The sequence below is a fragment of the Crocuta crocuta genome, unplaced genomic scaffold, assembly GCF_008692635.1.
Source record: "Crocuta crocuta isolate KB4526 unplaced genomic scaffold, BGI_CrCroc_1.0 scaffold97, whole genome shotgun sequence".
Taxonomy (NCBI): Eukaryota; Metazoa; Chordata; class Mammalia; order Carnivora; family Hyaenidae; genus Crocuta; species Crocuta crocuta.
The window spans coordinates 5,681,631-5,699,140 of record NW_027531999.1 but is presented as its reverse complement, the minus strand read 5'-3'; positions in this window follow the sequence as shown (position 1 = coordinate 5,699,140).

Genomic DNA, 17,510 nt, shown 5'->3' with positions numbered 1-17,510 from the left:
TATTGTTTATTCATTGACTGGACAAACATTTATCGGTCATAGACTATGCATCGGCCCTGTGCTAGACACCAGGGAAAATAGAATCCCTATCTTCCATGGATGTGTAGCCTGGCAGCACATAGGAGGACATCCAACCCAGTCTCAATGGGGTGGGGGTGGGGGGCGTTGGAGTGGTCAGGAAACGCTGACAGAGCCAGCCAAACTGAGAGCTGAATGGGAAGAGGCCAGAGGAAGGGTGCAGGGAGGGTGTGCAGAAGGCATTCCAGATGAAGGAGTTAGCACATCCACAGTGTCATGTGCCATGATGTGGGTCCCGCTTACCTTAAATTCTATGCTGACAAATTTGGACTTTATCCTAGAGCAGTAGGGAGCCACGGAAATTGAAACAGAGTATAACACAGCCAGATTTACATCTTCGATCATTATGTCCTCTGACTCTCCAGGTGTGTTAGGCATTTAATGAGTACTTACTATAATCAAAATGTTCTTCCTTTGTGCTTTGGGGAAAATTAGAATGATCGGTCTAGGAAAAAAAAATTAACTATGTTGATAAACTACGTGTTAGGCATTAGAATAAGGGCTGTTGAAAGGGTTTTATTTTTCCAAAGTCAATCGCAATGCATTTATGTTGGGAAAGATACAAAAATCTTTTACAACTTAATTATTTCTTTTTCCTTTTTGTCTAAATTATTAAATTAAAGAATTTAAAGAAACTCAATTTTCTTTAGTTCCTAAGATTAAAAGCTAAAAGTCATGTTCAAAAAGCTGACCGAGAAGGAAAAGGAATACAGTCACAGCTTAACCACGTCAGGAGATCTGGCTGTTGCTTCAGAAACGTGCAGCAGAAGAAAATCCTACGGATTCTGAAAGCATGTTTGATACACGTGACTAGAATTTATAAAGAGGCAAGGCTGTGTTCCTTCCCAGCTCCTGGCCTTTTCTGCCTGGGAAGGACAGCCATCCGGCCATTGGTGTCCTATCTTGCCATGGGTGTAGCTGACGCACGGAGAAGCTCCCCCACGTCCAATGGCATCACGGGAATGCTGGTACCCACCGCAATGAAAAAATCCTGCTATGCCCTTACACCACCTTTCTGATGCTACATGGTATTTAGTCCCGTCTGGGATTTCCTATCAGAGAACTAGGGTTTGTGGTGAGATGAAAGGCCTTTCCACAAGTTTTTGTTGCTCAGGGTTAAGTCTTTACATTCTTGGTTGGTTCTACCTGATCAAAGATTGTCAAATTCAAAGCAGCGCTATTGATTCTGCAAGAGATAGATTTTAATCAGCTACCTACCCCAGAATTTTGTATCTTTGAACAAGACTTCATAAATAATTATTTGCATACTGTTTCTGCATCTCTGGCACGTTTTCCGACACCATCAAGTGAGTCATTGTCCAATTCTCAGCAGACACTTCCTGTATAGCCTACGATTTTAACTGAATTCTAACAGTATCTACCTGGAGATTGTATCAGATCCCACAGACTAAGAGTTTAATCTCCAGAAACTCCCATCCTCAACACACACACTCCAGAGACTGGTGGGCGGGGCTGAAAGTTCCAACCCTCTAATCACAGTCTTTCTGGTGATCAGCCCCCTTCTGAGACTATTCAGGAGCCCCCCACCTCCGCACTCAAGTCACCTCAGGTGTGCTCCAAGGATGTGCCTTATGAATAACAAAAGACACTCCTGTCTCTCAGGAAATTCCAAGGATTTTAGAAACTCTGCCAGGATCAAGGGATAAAATCAAATACATTTTTCATTGTAATGTCTTTTTTTTTTTTTTAATAGCACTGGTTAAGAGAACTTGGACTCTAGAGCCAGGCTACCTGGGTCCAAATCAGGCACTGCAACTAACCAGATCTGTTACCTCAGGTCAATTACTTAACCTCCTTTGTCTTGGTTTCCTCATCAAAAATAGAGATAATAATAGTGATTAGGTTCAGAACGATACCCTGAGATATGGCACCTTGGCATATTAAATATCATAAACTGAAGGAGTTTTCTTAATGACAGAAATAGAAAGGTCACTCTGACCTCTTTCTCTTTGTCCTTTTAAACAGGTTGTAAAACTCCCATGTAAAAGGTGCCTTCCATGTAACGAGAGAAAGGAAGATACTGTTATCGCCAGAGATGGGGATTTGGGACCAAGAAATCTGTACAAACAAATCTTGTTAAACTCACTCTTTTCTTCCTACTTACTTCCTCCCCCTTACTACCAATTTGTCTTATCAATTCTTCACAAATTTATTGTTCCTTCATCGAAAAGGTATAAATGCTCTGGTCACTTCTTTGAGTCTTCATTTTCTTGTGAAGGCTCCCACGTGCAAGTAAACATTTAATAAAATGTGTATGCTTTTCTCCTGTTAGTCTGTCTTTGTCAATTAAATTTCCTGACCCAGCCAGGGACTCTAAGACAGTTGAGGAAAACTTCTTCCCATACAACAGCCTCCACACCATAGCATTGTAGTTAGTTAATATATATAAAGCCTTAAAACAGTGCGTGTACAGTATGAGAGCTTTGTAAAGATTAGCTATCATTATCTACCTAGTGCTTTGAAGAAAATTCTGCATTAAAAACTTCCCTGAAATAGGTGAATACCAACTCCAGAATTAATAATCACATTGGACAGTTGATTGCATTCCACGTATTTAGCTATCCTGACTTATTTGATGGCCTATACAGTGAACAGTAATCACACCCATGTCTAAATTAACCCTAACAAATCAACATTAACAGAAACTTTAAGATGGTCAGTATAGGTGCACCTAGATGTATCAGTTGGTTAAGCATCCAACTCTTGGTTTTGGCTCAGGTCATGATCCAAAGGTTTTGTGAGTTTGAGCCCTTCATTGGGCTCTGCACTGGCATCATGGAGCCTGCTTACGATTCTCTCTCTCTCTCTCTCTCTCTCTCTCTCTCTCTCTCTCTCTCTGCCCCTCCCCCACTCATATTGTCTCTGTCTCTGAAAATAAATAAGTAAGCTTAAAAAAATAGTATCCTTGGACAAAAAAGGATCAGCATAGGGCCCGTTTTGTTTTGTGATTGTTTCTACTAAAGTAGGAGACTTTTCTATTGTGTTTTGTTTTTGTCTTTTTTCCTGCAGTTCTATTTTTTCCAGTTCAAAAGAAGCATGCTACATTGAAATAATACCGTTGTAAGAGTTGCAACGTCTTAACCCACATCGAGGTGTTAGAACTGTTAAAACACGAACTGAGGCATATTAAAAATTTTAAGAGTTTGAGTAAAAATCATTTTGAATCAGGCAGGGCCAAATTGGAAATGGCTAGGAGCACTTCACCAACAGGTGCTAAGGGAAAGAATTTTATAGAGGAGATTCAGAAGCAAAGCAAGGACATTACTTGAAATTACTTGATTGGCCATAGCTGAAGTGTTTGCCTTCTTTGGAAAACCCTAGTTGGTTGTTTGTGATTAGTTGTTCTTAGGTTTCGATATCTTAACCCTCAGGGATTTACAGGCTAAGGATTTGGTTTACTTGTGTATGTAGGCTACTAAGGCATTAGAGCCACCTCAGTCTAATGGCCTCCTTGTTTAATTAATTTAAGAAAACAAATGTAGCAGTCAACAATGATGAATTAATAGAGCGGAGCTCAAACCCAGAAACATGTCCCACAGACACAATGGCCTAACCATGTCTCCCCAAAGGGCCTATTGAAGAGATGTTAGCATCCTCTGTGCAGTCGACAAATGCAGTGACAGTCCTCATAAAATCCAAACTGAATCCTCTACCCCTTACTATGACAACTTGAAATGATGACTTTTCCGTTATTTAGAAATTAGGGTTCTACATGGTTGGAATTCAGCAGTAGGGACTAGTTTTGAGAAACCAGGAAATGCTGGTCGTGTCTAGAAAATCTAAGAAGTAAATCTTTGTGTTTTGGCTTCTATCCTTTTAAAGATAATACACATATGCTCATGATTGGAAGCATGAGTCTTCCACTTTACTGCTGAAAATAGAAAAGTTTCAATGGATGGCATTTCTACCTAATTCATGCATCATATTTTTATTGAGGAACTGTTACGCCTCAGGCACTGTTCTAGGTGCTGAAAAATAGCTGGAAGAAAGAATGATGAGAGTCCCCACCCTCACAGAGTATACATTGTGGAGGGTGACTAAGTGAAAACAAGTAAGTAAAACACATAATAAAATGAGAGAACTCTTTAAATAGAGTGGGCAGGGAAGGCCTTACCAAGAAGACAGTGTTTAGCAAAGACCTCAAGGGGATGAGGGCTTTCTAGGGGAAGAACATTCCAGGCAAAGGGCCCAAGACACACAGAAGCTCTGAGGTAGGGCATGTGTGGTGTGTTTGGGGGAGAGTGACAGGACCCGTGTGTCTGAACACAGTGAACAAGGTAGGGCGGAGCACGACGTGAGTGTACAGACTTAAAGATGAAGGGAGAGCATGTGAATCACACGAAAGCTTTTGGCGACTCTAAGGAAATGGACTTTTCCTCTGGCTAACGGAAAACCTGGGGAGTTTTAAGCCCAGGAGTGACAAGATCTTACTTAACTTCTAAAGAGATCAGTACAGCTGTTGTGTTCAGAATAGACTAAAAGGGGCAACCCAGATGAGTAGGAGGCTATTTCTGTAATTCAGCTGAGAGATGATGACCTATGGTCATGCTGATATTAGTGGCAGTAGTGAGGAGTGGATGGATTCTGGACGTGTTTGGATGTATGACCAACAGGATTTGCGGATGGATGACACATGGTGTGTGAGAGCAAGAGAGCAATAGAAAAATAACACTAAGGTTTTTGGCTAGCACGTGGGAGGCCAGACTTGCCGCTTGCCGAGATAGCATCAGGATAAACAGGTTTGGAGAGGGGGAATCAGACATGCAATGTCTGATCTATGCACCAAGTTCAAGGTACCTATTGATTAGCTATCTAAGCAGCAGTGTAGAGTAAGCAGTTTGCTTCATGATTCTTCAGTGTCCTGAATATATTCCTTACAGCCAAGTGCTTCTGTGGTACTTACCAGAGTCCCCCAATTTGAATGGCCCCTTGACATAAAACATGTTTATGAACTTCTGTTAGAAGCTTAGAACCTCAACGCTGCTCTTAGAAACAGTCAACTCCTTTCATAGTAAGACTATCACTTGCATGCTTATAACGGATGGAGGGAATCCCAAAACAGAGCCGTGCACAGCAGCTGCAACAGGTCACCAAAGGGCACCCGGGACAGGTTTAACTATAGTTAGGTCTCAAGTAGGCAGCGGCTTTTAGAGTCTCCACACTCTTTGGTACCACGTATAAATGAGTTGGATTCTCACGCACAAGGCAAAACAATGTTTCCTGGGCCAGATATGTGTTTTTGCACAAAATGAGTTTGAGAGGCCTCAGCATGAATACCGGAGCTGCAGTCGACCTCTGGCAGGCATGGCGGTGGCCCCAAGAAAGGGACGGAAGGAGACGAAAAGGGAGAACTGAGTGTAGGGGTAAATTTGGAACAACAGAGAAGGGCAGTGAGGCAATTTCAGGAAATACAATACTCAAGGTAGGGGTGAAAAACCTAAATGCCTGTCGCAGAAAGGCAGGTCCTGTCAACGGGTAAAGCCAGTCTGGAGCAATAACAGGAAGTGGTGGGGACTGCGGTGACTGGCAGGGACAGGTTTCCCCTGAAAGAGAATGTGTGTGGGGTGGGGCTGGGGGTGGGGTCCTTCATTGCCATGCAGGACTGGGAGCGCCATGCAGCCAGGTCTTGCCTTATCGCCAGAAAAGCCAGAAATCTAGATGTTTTTATGAAATCTCCTGATTTTTAAATGTTGGCATTTAATTCATATTTTCGAAAGGCACTGCATGAGCCAAACAAAATCTATCCGCAAGCTGCTGTCTTTCGGCCACATGGCAACTTCTAACATTCCCATTTACATACAAAGAGTTTTAATCACTGACTAAATTAAGCCATTAAATCTCAACAACGTTATAACAGTTATTTCTTCTACATAGGAGACACCATTTTTACCATGACCTGAAGTTTCTGTCTCAATATGAAGTCCTAATATTCAAATACAGAAGAGTGAAAACAACATAATAATATATACAATGAGCACGTAGCTTTTCAGATTTTTTCAAAGGAAAGTTATTGACTTTTGTTACTCTTTTTGCATAAATCTTCTCAAATGAAAGTTGTCTACTTATGATAAAGTTGTCTAAGTATAATGTTGAATAAGGCAGAGTCATGCTCTGCTACTTCCAAAATAGGTTGACATTTTACAAGATTCTCCTGGAATTTCTTTTTCAGGGTGTTCGGCTTCAGAAATTATATAGGCTGATGGGAAAGAACTAGTTCTAGCTGGAATGAACAAGTGGAAGGAGAGATTTCCATTATGATTAAGGAGAGTCCTCATAGTTTTTCATAGTAACTCATTTTTCTCCATCATTCTATATAGACATTTTCATTGAAAAGCAAGAATACTGGATGATTGAATAGATTTGGGGGGGTGGGGGTAATGCTTGAACTCAATTCATTCGGATCCTGTGATAGCCGCCAAGCTAGGATAGTCTAAGCAGGCTGCTGGCCCCTTGTTCAGGTGCTGTGATTTGAGCAGGGGCCTGGAAAGAGTTCTGTCTTCCTGAGAACTTTCCTAAGAGACTCTTGCTTTATGGTGGCTTCATTTCTACTCCTACAAATAGATTTGGTCGAGGGAGAGGGGGGCAGGGCAGGGAGGTTTTTATTTATTTACTTTTTTCTAAAATAATTGAGAGAGTGGATATCCCCAGAGTGGGGTAATATCTTAAAACACTTACCAGCTAACACCTTGGGTAGGAGAGTGTCTTCTTCCCTCCTACTCCCTAAACAGAGGCAGTGAGCTAAGAAAGCAAGACCATAAGTAATAGCAGAGCTCTGGAAGTCTGGAAGGGGGAGGACCTGGATGCGTGAGGGTATCAGTAAGTTCTGCCTGGTGCCAGCTCCAGTTCCCAGGAGAGCAAGAGCGCAGCTGGAGTCTTCAAATCACTTTTCACGCGCTCCCACCAGTAACAAATCAAAACGTCCTCAGGTTTTCGTTAGGGGATTCAGATAAAATCATCTACTGCTTGAGATGAAAAGAAAAAGTGACTTAGAACTCAGATAGGAATGACCATTTCAGTTAACCTCACTCACACCCCCATTTTATAGATAATCCCAAATCCTTTCAGGAAAACTTCCGGTGACCAGGGACAAGATGCGTGGAAAGCCATGGAGAAAAGAAAGAGGCTGGAAGAGCTTGGTTCGAGGGAGAGCTGACAGACCAAAGTATTTTAGTTCCTCACCCCATAAACTCAGATCCTACTTGGCAAACTTCAGGGAGATTTGCTGACATAGGGTTAGGAGGGGTAAGCCTGAGATCGCTTCCCTTGAAAAATGTGCGCCTTCTACAAATAAGGAAGTTCTCAGTCTCGCTCTGGGTCCTGGTGCAAGTGTCAAGCTAGCCATGTGTCTGCTCACTGATTTCTTTGGCACTTTGTAAGACTTTGTCGGGTTTCAGGATACTAGTGTTTCCCCTTGACTTACTCTTCGCAAACAGTCCCTTTAGACACCCTTTGCTACCAGTTACTTCCATATGAAACTCCTTTTACTAAAAAAAGGGTGGGGTGGGAAGTGTCTTTCTCTTTTCCATTGCCTTATCAAGTTAGAGAATATTATTTCTTTCTGGGGGGGTCATTGAATTATTTTATTCTTGTCACATAACTGTGGGTTATGGGTATTTAGTCATTTCATGAGATCTAACTGTGCTCACAACACACAACCCCGTGTCACCTTCATCAAAAGATTGTTGATTTCTCATTTCTCAAGGAGGAAAACACCAAATACCAAGTTACAGACACTTTTTTGTTTTTTCCAAAGATCTGAAATAGACAGTAATTTCTTGGTGTTGGATAACCTTTCTCTACCAACTTGGATGATTACTCAACATTCCCACTTGCAAATATATTGGTACTTGACTGAATCACATCAAGAACATGGAATCCTGTTCTGGTTCACATACTTGACAGATCATTTCTTTGCATAAATTCCCTGGATCTTGCTTCTTTTTTTCCCCAGAGGCTGTCTTAATAGCTCAGTAGTTAGAGGAAGCAATTCTGTTCAACATAGATAGGCACATAAGGAAAGGCAACATAAGGGCTGAGTGGAGAAATAGCACCATGGAAACAGTACAGCAAATGAGGAAGAGACCCTAGATTCAGCTTGGGTTGAGCATGCTGATGTTAAGACTTCTGTGAAGGAGACTCCCCTTCCTTTCCACTCCCTAGCCATTGATGGGAATGCAGAAGTACCACTATAGAAGCAGAAGATGGGGGTGACTGGGTGGCTCATTCGGTTAAGTGTCCAACTCTTGATCTCAGCTCAGGTCATGATCTCATGGTTTGTGGGATCAAGCCCCACATGGGCTCCGTACTGACAGTGCAAAGCCGGCTTGAGATTCTCTCTCTCCCTCTCTCTCTGCCCATACCCCACTTGTGCTCTTTCTCTCTCTTTCAAAAAATAGATCAATAAACATTAAGAAGAAGAAGAAGAAGAAGAAGAAGAAGAAGAAGAAGAAGAAGAAGAAGAAGCAGCAGCAGCCGCCGCCGCTGCCACTGTTAGGTCAGATGGAATTGTGTGGGCATTCTCCATGCCCCAGGGCAATCAGCAGATCATTCTAGGGGGATAAGAGTGAGCTTTGGCACCGATATCCCTGAATTCCAATCTGACTACTGCCCATGACTAACAAGTCACTTAACCATTTGCAGCCTCCGTCTTTTCTTCTCTAAAATCAGAAAATAACATCCCTGCCTCATTTGAGTGAGGTTTCAAGGACACGGTGCAGGCAAAACAGCACAGAGCTTGACACATAGCTCAAGGACAAAATTGTCACCAAATTGTTTTCTCTGAAGTATGTATTGTATGAAATGTTTGTCAGGTTCTTCAGTCACTGTGGATTGGGCAGAGGGGAAAGGAGAACAGAACAGAGGCATGAGATGAGAGAGAGGGGAAAGCAAAGGACTGGAATGGAGCAGCCCCAGTGAGAGCGAGAACGCACACAGGGCTCTAAAGGGAAAGAGGCAGACAAAGAAGCAGTGAAATCACCTAGCAAGGTAAGCCCCAGGCATAACCATGTGTATCCTGAGAACATCATTTGATGTGAGCTTTCTGGTCCCACTTCTGTTCTGTCTTCTCCCCTGTACCTCATGTGTAACCCCACCTCAAACATTTCATCATGTCCTCCTCTTCCTTATAAAAATCCCTTACTTTAAATATTTAAAGATGTTTATTTATTTTTGAAAGAGAGAGAGCTAGAAGAGAGGGCACGAGCAGGGGAGGTGCAGAGAGAGAGGGAGACAGAGAATTCCAAGCGGGCTTCTTAGTATCAGCACAGAGGCCAATGCAGGGTTTGAACTCGTGAACTATGAGATCATGACCTGAGCTGAAATCAAGAGCTAGACGCTCAACCAACGGAGCCACCCAGGCTCCCTCCTTATAAAAATTTCTATATAGTTTCTCCCACTTCTCCTCTCTGACTCTTGCTCTCTCCCATACCCATTTTTTTTCTCTTCCTTCTTACCAGTATGTCCACTATGACTGACCCCTCTTTTGCTGTTCTGTTAAGGTGTTGCTGTCTGTAGCCTTTCAGCTGCTTTATTATTTTTTTGTTCCTTCCCAGTCATGAGAAAACTATTTTTTCTTTTCCCAAAAAGCAATGCTCTTTTTACTGACCACTGAAAGAACTCCTTCTTAATCTCTTCTTTATATATTTATATATAAGTAGTTCATTACTTCTTGGGTCATTTTTGTTTTTTGTGCCAGTTGGAGATGCCGGTCAAAAGCCATTCACCTGCACCTGTGCTAAATGAACACATTTGCTTACAGCCCTTTAGATTTTTTGTATTTCAAACCTTCACTAGAAAACATTGCTGTGTAAACAGTGGACTTGTCCAATACCATCTTATGAGAAATAACCAACAAGTACATTGCATTGTCTATAATGAAATTTCAAGTAGCATTTCTTTAGTCAAAGCTATTTTGAATATAAAAGTGTTAAAACTGTCCAGGGCTATTTAACAATTACTCAAATTATTTGATAACCAAAAATTATTTCTCTTGCTTTTGCAGAGCTGATTGAAAACAAAACAAAACAAAAAGTGAGTTTGGGGCTTAGATTATCCAGTGATTATTTTTACTATCTTCAGGAGCAGGTGCACTGTCAACCCTTTTAACCTGAATAAGAGTGTGGCTATTTGTAAATGTATAATTTAATGAGCAATTTCCCCAAAGGTCCAAGGTCTTCTAGGTGGAGTGACCAGGTTGGTAGAAAGGACTCCCTTCTACTGCCATAGACTCCTTGTCATTTCCAGTTGCTTGAGGCAAAGGGGCCGATTTGCTCCAATAGGTTAAATAAGAAATAATTAATTTGTGTTTGGACTTCTTGTGAGTCCGGTAAAGTTAATTCTTTAAACTGGGTTTATTTATTTATTTATTTATTTAAATGTTTATTAATTTTTGAGAAACAGAGTGTGAGCAGGGGTAGGGCAGAGAGACAGAGGGAGACAGAATTTGAAGCAGGCTCCAGGCTCTGAAATAACTCTCAGCACAGAGCCCGATGCGGGGCTCAAACCCATAAACCACGAGATCATGACCTGAGCCGAAGTCAGATGCTTAGCTGGCTGAGCCACCCAGGCGTCCCAAACTGGGTTTTAATGAAGACCATTTTCATTCTTGGAAATGTCAAAACAGGAATGTGTCCCCAAAGTTCTAAGACATCAAAATGTGTCCGTTTTGTAGTACCTGCTTTTAGGGAATCCCATCCCTTCATCTCTGAAATTAAGGTAATTTTATAATAATTTGGTTTGGAAAAGATAGAAAAAATTGTTAGCAGTCAACAAATCTGGCTTCTGACCCTAATGCCTCCTCTAGCCCCTCTTGAGGCTCCAGATGTGCCACTCCGTGCTTCCCATCTGTGTCCTCATCTGTGAGGCACTTTGCCATGACTAACGGGTTACTGACAATGACCACAGCTAAAGGACCATGTAGAACTCAAAGCCTTCTCTGAAAAGCTTATTTTGTGCCATGAAGTGTTATTGATGGTAATAATGAGATTGAGGTGATCTGGTAAAATCTCTACTAAGCGCTGAAAGCAGTTAACCACACAGGTTCTACGGCCAGAATACTTACCTAGTCATTTCTTAGCTGTGTGACCTTGGGCATGTCATTTCTCCTTGCCGTGCTTCAGTCTCCTCATCTTTAAAATGAAACTAATAATAGTAACTACCGCACTGATGGTTGTGGAAATTATGTTAGTTCACACAGGTAGAGTTCTTGGAATACTACCTGGACATGTAAGTGTCTTGCACAACTATTAGCTATTATTTATTTATTAGCTAAGGTGTTACCAATGGCACCATTATTCTTTGTGAGGGTCCCTTAGCCTTAGACCCAGTGCTGCATTCTTTCCGGCTAACTGAGGTCTTAGAAGCCCTCAAAACTGGAGTCAGTTTAGCATCTTTGGGTTTCTCTGATGAGCAGGGATATACTGAACCAAACTCTTCTGAACTTGCCCTGTAACAAACCCATGTCTGAGGGGGGCCAAAAGCTGTGTCCCAGACTTGGTCTATGGAGGCGTGGAGCTAGAGGGTCCAAAGATGCAGGAACGGCTCACACCTGCAAGGTGTATGGGACCTTAATGCCAAGGGCTACCTAGCCAACTGGGGCCTGGATCATTTCAGGTCCTGTTGATGCATCTCCTCTCCTTCATCTCTTTATAATACCGCTTTAAAAGTAAGATCGTGAAAGAAAGAGAGGAGTGTCTTCAGATTTTTGCATTTTCCTTTAATGGCATGTACCCCTTAGTCTGAATTTAAACAGCGTGTATGCAACATCAGTCAGAAGCCAGTGCGTCAGTCCTCACAATAGATGGGACTCCGACCAATGAATCTGGGCTCTGGTATGCACTATTCATTCCCCATTTATGATAACTCATTCTCCCCAAATGACTGACAAATCCTGTCTAACAGATCACTGGAGAAAGCTGTGATGGGGGAATCTTTCTGGATTCCAAGTTTCCCTGACTTGTTATCTCTTAATTATGTCTCACTTTAGCTGATCATTTTAATAAGCGTTATTGCAAAATGCCTTGATAAGCAGCTTTTCGAATTCTGTATGCTTCTGAGACCCAAAGGTAGCCAGGAAAGCATGTGGTGCTTCCCTTACTTCTGGCCTCCCCCTCCCTTCAAGGGCCCTCTCCTGGGCTCTGGAGAGAGCATCCAGGGAGCCAGTGTCTGAGCCAGACTCCCTGTGCCACCACCCTCAGCTCTTTCTGGAAACCACCTCCCAACTGGTCTTTTCTGTTTCTACTCCCTCCCCACTCAGGTCTCTCTAATACACTGCAGCCAAATTGATCTATATTCCTTGCTAAGCACTTTCCCCAGGTCAACTCACTGCTCAGAANCTGTGACTCCCTCTCTCTCTCTGACCCTCCCTTGCTCACGCTGTCTCTCTCTCTCTCCTATAAATAAATAAAACATTAAAAAAAAAGTATGCTCATTTTCAGAGGCCCCAGATCAAATTCTGCCTTCACCCGGAGTCCCCACTCCAAACCCAGATTCGCCTAATCCTTTGGAGTGATATGGCATTTAGATTCCATAACTGACACTGTATAGGATATATATATATCCTTGGGATAAGTAACTTATCCCAATAAGAGCACTTAATAAGAGCACTTAATAAGAGCACTTGGGAGATAAGTAACCTGACCTCACTGTCCTCAGGACACCCCCAAGGCACACCTTGGCTGTCTTGCAAAGACCTTCCAGTGGTTAAACCGAACTAGCTGCTGACTGGCGGGGGAGCCCATCAATGCCTTCTGTAAAAGCAATGCCTTTCCTATGGCACAAAGCAGGGTGGAAGAGTAGATCCAAAGAGGAAACAGGAAAAGATAAAGTACCTGCTCTTTACTGTATGGCCGAAATGTTTCCGGGAATGTGAGTTTTCCCCCAAGCTAGACTGAAAGTGCCTTGAAAATAATTCGTGATTGGTTTTCGCCTCCCACGGTGCCTGGTATGATATGAATTAGAAGAGCTGTAAAAATTCAGATCCATTGAAGATTGTTTAAATAAATAAATAAATAAATAAATAAATAAATAAATAAATAAATAGTAATTTCTTAGTTTAGTCTTTTCAAGCACCGAAGCCTCAGTTTTCCAAGTCCATCAAAGTAAAATCCAAATTCCTTCACATGACCTGGATCCTAGCTATATCTCTGAGCTTCTCTCTGTGATTTTCCCGCTTGCCCACTTCACAGCCCCAGCCACCTGCCCTCTCACTGTGCTCCCAGTCTCTTTCCACTTCGGGGCCTTTGCATCTGCTGGCCTCCTGCCTGGAGATTTCCACATGTTTTTCACTTCTGAGTCTGCAAAAAATCTGTTACCTTAATAGGGAGGCCTTCACCGATGACCTGAAGAGAAAAAGTACCATCTCCCGTCTCTCCCTAAACTCTACCTCACTATTTTCCATAGAGTGCTTCTGGCCACCTCACATGTGCTATATGTACTGCTTGTTCCTTGTTATTCTCCTTACATTAAGAATATAAGATCTATGGAGCAAGGACTTTATCTGCTTTGTTCCAAACACTGAGATCAATGCCTGACAAGTAGCAGGAACTTGATAATTGATTATACATATAATATATGTATACATTGTATACAATGTATATGTATGTGTATATGTGTATATATAATGGATTATATATGTATATATAGTATGTAATGGGTTATATATATATGTAATGGGTTATACAGAGCAATATGGAGGGGTAGATATTGAAAATATATATTCATTACATACAGTTTACCCTTGAACAATGTGAGGATTTGGGGCACCAATAACCCTGCACAGTTGAAAATCTATAGATAATATATATATTTTTAACTGTGTATTTGGGGCACCTGGCTGGCTCAGTCAGTTAAGCGTCCGGCTTCGGCTCAGGTCATGATCTCATGGTTTGTGCGTTTGAGTCCCATGTCGGGCTCTGTGCTGACAGCTAGCTCAGAGCCTGGAGCCTGTTTCAGATTCTATATTTCCCTCTCTCTCTGAACCCTCCCCTGCTCACGCTACCTCTCTCTCTCTCAGAAATAAATAAAACATTTTTTTTAAATGTGTATTTATTTATTTTGAGATGGAGGAGAGGCAGAGAGAGGGAGAGAGAATCCTAAGCAGGCTCTGTGCTGATGCGAGGCTCAGTCTCACGAACCGTGAGATCATGACCTGAGCCGAAATCAAGAGTCGGATGCTCAGCCGACTGAGCCACCCAGGCACCCCCAGTCCTGACAGTTTGAATGTGGATGTATTTCCTCAGCCCATCCTTGGCTAAAATAAATTCATTTCCACTCAGTAAAGCAAACCAGCAGCAATACCCAGTGCACCCCTCGCGATGCTCATCAGTCTTCTCCTTCCTTCTTGCCGCTTCCTAGCTACTAGAGACATTGCTTGTGGTTCGAGCACACCAAAGAGCCCGCGACCTGGAATGTCACGGATGCTCCAGCTCTTGTCTGGGTTGCAGAATCACACTGCCTTTTCTCTTCTCGCAAACCCCCAAGTAGAGTTGCTCTCAGAGTTTCTGTTACCACTTTTGCCTCTTCATCTTCAGCAGGAGCGGGGCCCAGCATGATTCCAGGGTACCTGCTCCTGGCTGGGTGCTCCCAGCGCAGCCTCGCCAGCCGGTCTCCAGAGGGCTGATGCCACTGGCCTGCGATGAGAGTTGTGCCGATAGTGTAGCCAGCTGGTGGGGGCTCTATCTGGTCATGGCGCTCCCATCCTCTCGAAGCTCCTGGACACGCTGGCCACCACTCTGTTGGCATTTGTCGTCCTGGTGCCAGAGACAGAGTCCCTCCCCACTTCCAGGATATAGCCTTTTCTTTGCTTTGCTTACTGGTTTTCACGTTAACTTGGTCCTTAGGGTATAGTTGGGAAAAACAGATGAACTATCCCCAAGAAATGCTGAACAATAGCCCCGGCCTTTCTAGATACCTAGCTGACTTTAGGAGCTCTCTCCCTCACTTAGGACTAAGGAAATTGGCTCTGTAAGTACACTAAGCAAAACACGAGCAGCCTGCCCAGACACTTTGGATCACCAACTTTCCATTGGTGTAGAAATCTTTTCTTGTTTTCCATGCCAGCAGTGGCCACAGAGGTAAGTGGACATACCCAGTGACCATTAGGTTATGACGTCCATGGCTCCTATATCTGAGGACATTACATCATGGACTTTGGGTGATAAAGGCCATGCACTTCTCTAAGTGGTTCTGGACCTTGATGATGGACGTATAGAAGGTACCATCAGTAAACAGTGTTCTACTGAGGGGAGTTAGGCCCGACTTACCCATAAGACTATGTTACCCTAAATGAGTCAGTTCCTTAGTGATTTAACTAATCGCTTTAAAAGACCACGTACCTTGTTTTCACATTTCCACAGCTGGTAAAATTTTAGATAATTNCACAGAGCCGGACGCGGGGCTTGAACCCATGAACCGCGAGATCATGACCTAAGCAAAAGTCGTACGCTTAACTGACTAAGCCATCCAAGCGCCCCAAATTTCAGATGATTCTTAACCTGCCTCTACCATGCATAACCCTGACCTCATGAAGGTGACAGTACCAACCCTTTCGCTGCCACCCCAGGCTTCCTCTATTTTGAGTTGCTGACCTTTCTCCCAGAATATGCTATGCTTTCTTATCCTCTGGTACCTCTGTACACCCTATTTCTTCTGCTTAGAATGTCCTAGCTTGGTTTGTCTGACTGGTAAACTTATTTATTTATTTGTTTGTTTGTTTGTTTGTTTTACATTTATTTGTTATTGACAGAGAAAGAGCATGAAGGGGGGAGGGGCAGAGAAAGAAGGAGACACAGAATCTGCAGCAGGCTCCAGGCTCTGAGCTGTCAGTACAGAGCCCCACATGGGGCCCGAACCCACAAACTGTGAGATCGTGACCTGAACTTACTGAGTCACCCAGGTGCCCCATGACTGGCAAACTCCTAAGCATCTTTAAAGCCTGGATGAGGGGGCACCTAGATGACTCAGTCAGTAGCCCTCCAACTCTTGGTTTTCGCTCCGGTCATGATCTCATAGTTCATGAGTTCAAGCCCCTTATTAGGCTCTGTGCTGACAGTGAGAAGCCTACTTGGGATTCTCTTTCTGCCTCTTTCTCTGGCCCTTTCCTTCTTGTGCGTGTGCTCTCTTTCTTTCTCTCTCTCAAAATAAATAAATAAACATTAAAAAAGTTTTAAGCCTTTACTGAAGCACAGCCTTCTTGATGCCAGTCACCACTTAGGTACAGTTCATGTTCCCTCCATGAGCCTCCATTGTACCCTCGATTTCTGCCCCATCACATCATTAAATATCTTGTCTCCCCTCCTGGACTGTGAGCTTCTTAATAACAATGACAAGAGTCAGAGATTTTTTTATTTAACTTTGTAATTCCAGTACTAAAAGTGTCAAAAATATGTTAGATGCTTACTGTTTCTGGGTTAATTGGATAAAAGAATGTGGTCCTAAGAGTTTGCCAGACTGAAGCCTAGGGCACCACGTTTGATGATTCATCATATCCTGTGGGCCTTACACATACTAAATTCTTTGTAAATGTTTCTGGGATAAAGGGATTAAATGAATGAATGTGTTTCAGAACCAGCGATTTTCTTGTTGATCTCCAACTTCTCTATGATCACTATTTTTCCCTGAAAAACAACTTCCTTCCACAAGGCTCCATTCTGAGTTCCCCAAAGTTTCCTTCTTTCTAATCTAGCCCCATCCTGTCTACCTACCTGTTATTTGAATCTAGATTTTTATAAACCTGCAAAACAAATAGAGTTTTTCCAACAGACAAGAATCAAAGAGCAGACACACTTAACTAAGAGACTGGAGCCTGCAGAGGAGATTACTATTAACATCAATACACCTCTGGTCAGGTTGTGAGTTGTGAAGATGAAATATGAGAATATTTGTGAAAGTGTTTTATAATATTTGTGAAAGAATTTTATGAAGAGGTAAGTATCCAGGATAATTAATAAGCGTGAGGGTAATAATCCCTAGCATTAACCCAGTTCATTCTTCTTCAAAGTTCAAGGAGTTTGTCAAATACATTTGCACACATATTTGACATTAATTCAGGCTGAACGCATCAATATTTAACATAATGAGAGAAATCCAAGAAATTGCAAATACTCATTTGAGCTAAGTAAGAATATAAATTCGAGAGTTGTACCATTTATACTTAAAATAGCCAAAGAGTGGACTAATTGCAAACTTTCCCTAAGACAAGAAACCACAAGAAACAAAATTGTAATTATTTACTTGCTGTGTCATAAGACAATATACTAAGAAAAGTTCCCCAAACATGTATCTCTTTCTTTCTTTGATTAAAGTTAATGATTCTTTGTGTCCTTCTGTTAAAAAAAATTCCTCCTTTTCCTCATGTTTAATGCATAGATTAATATTACTAATTTGGATTTTACAAACCATGACTTTGAGTAGGT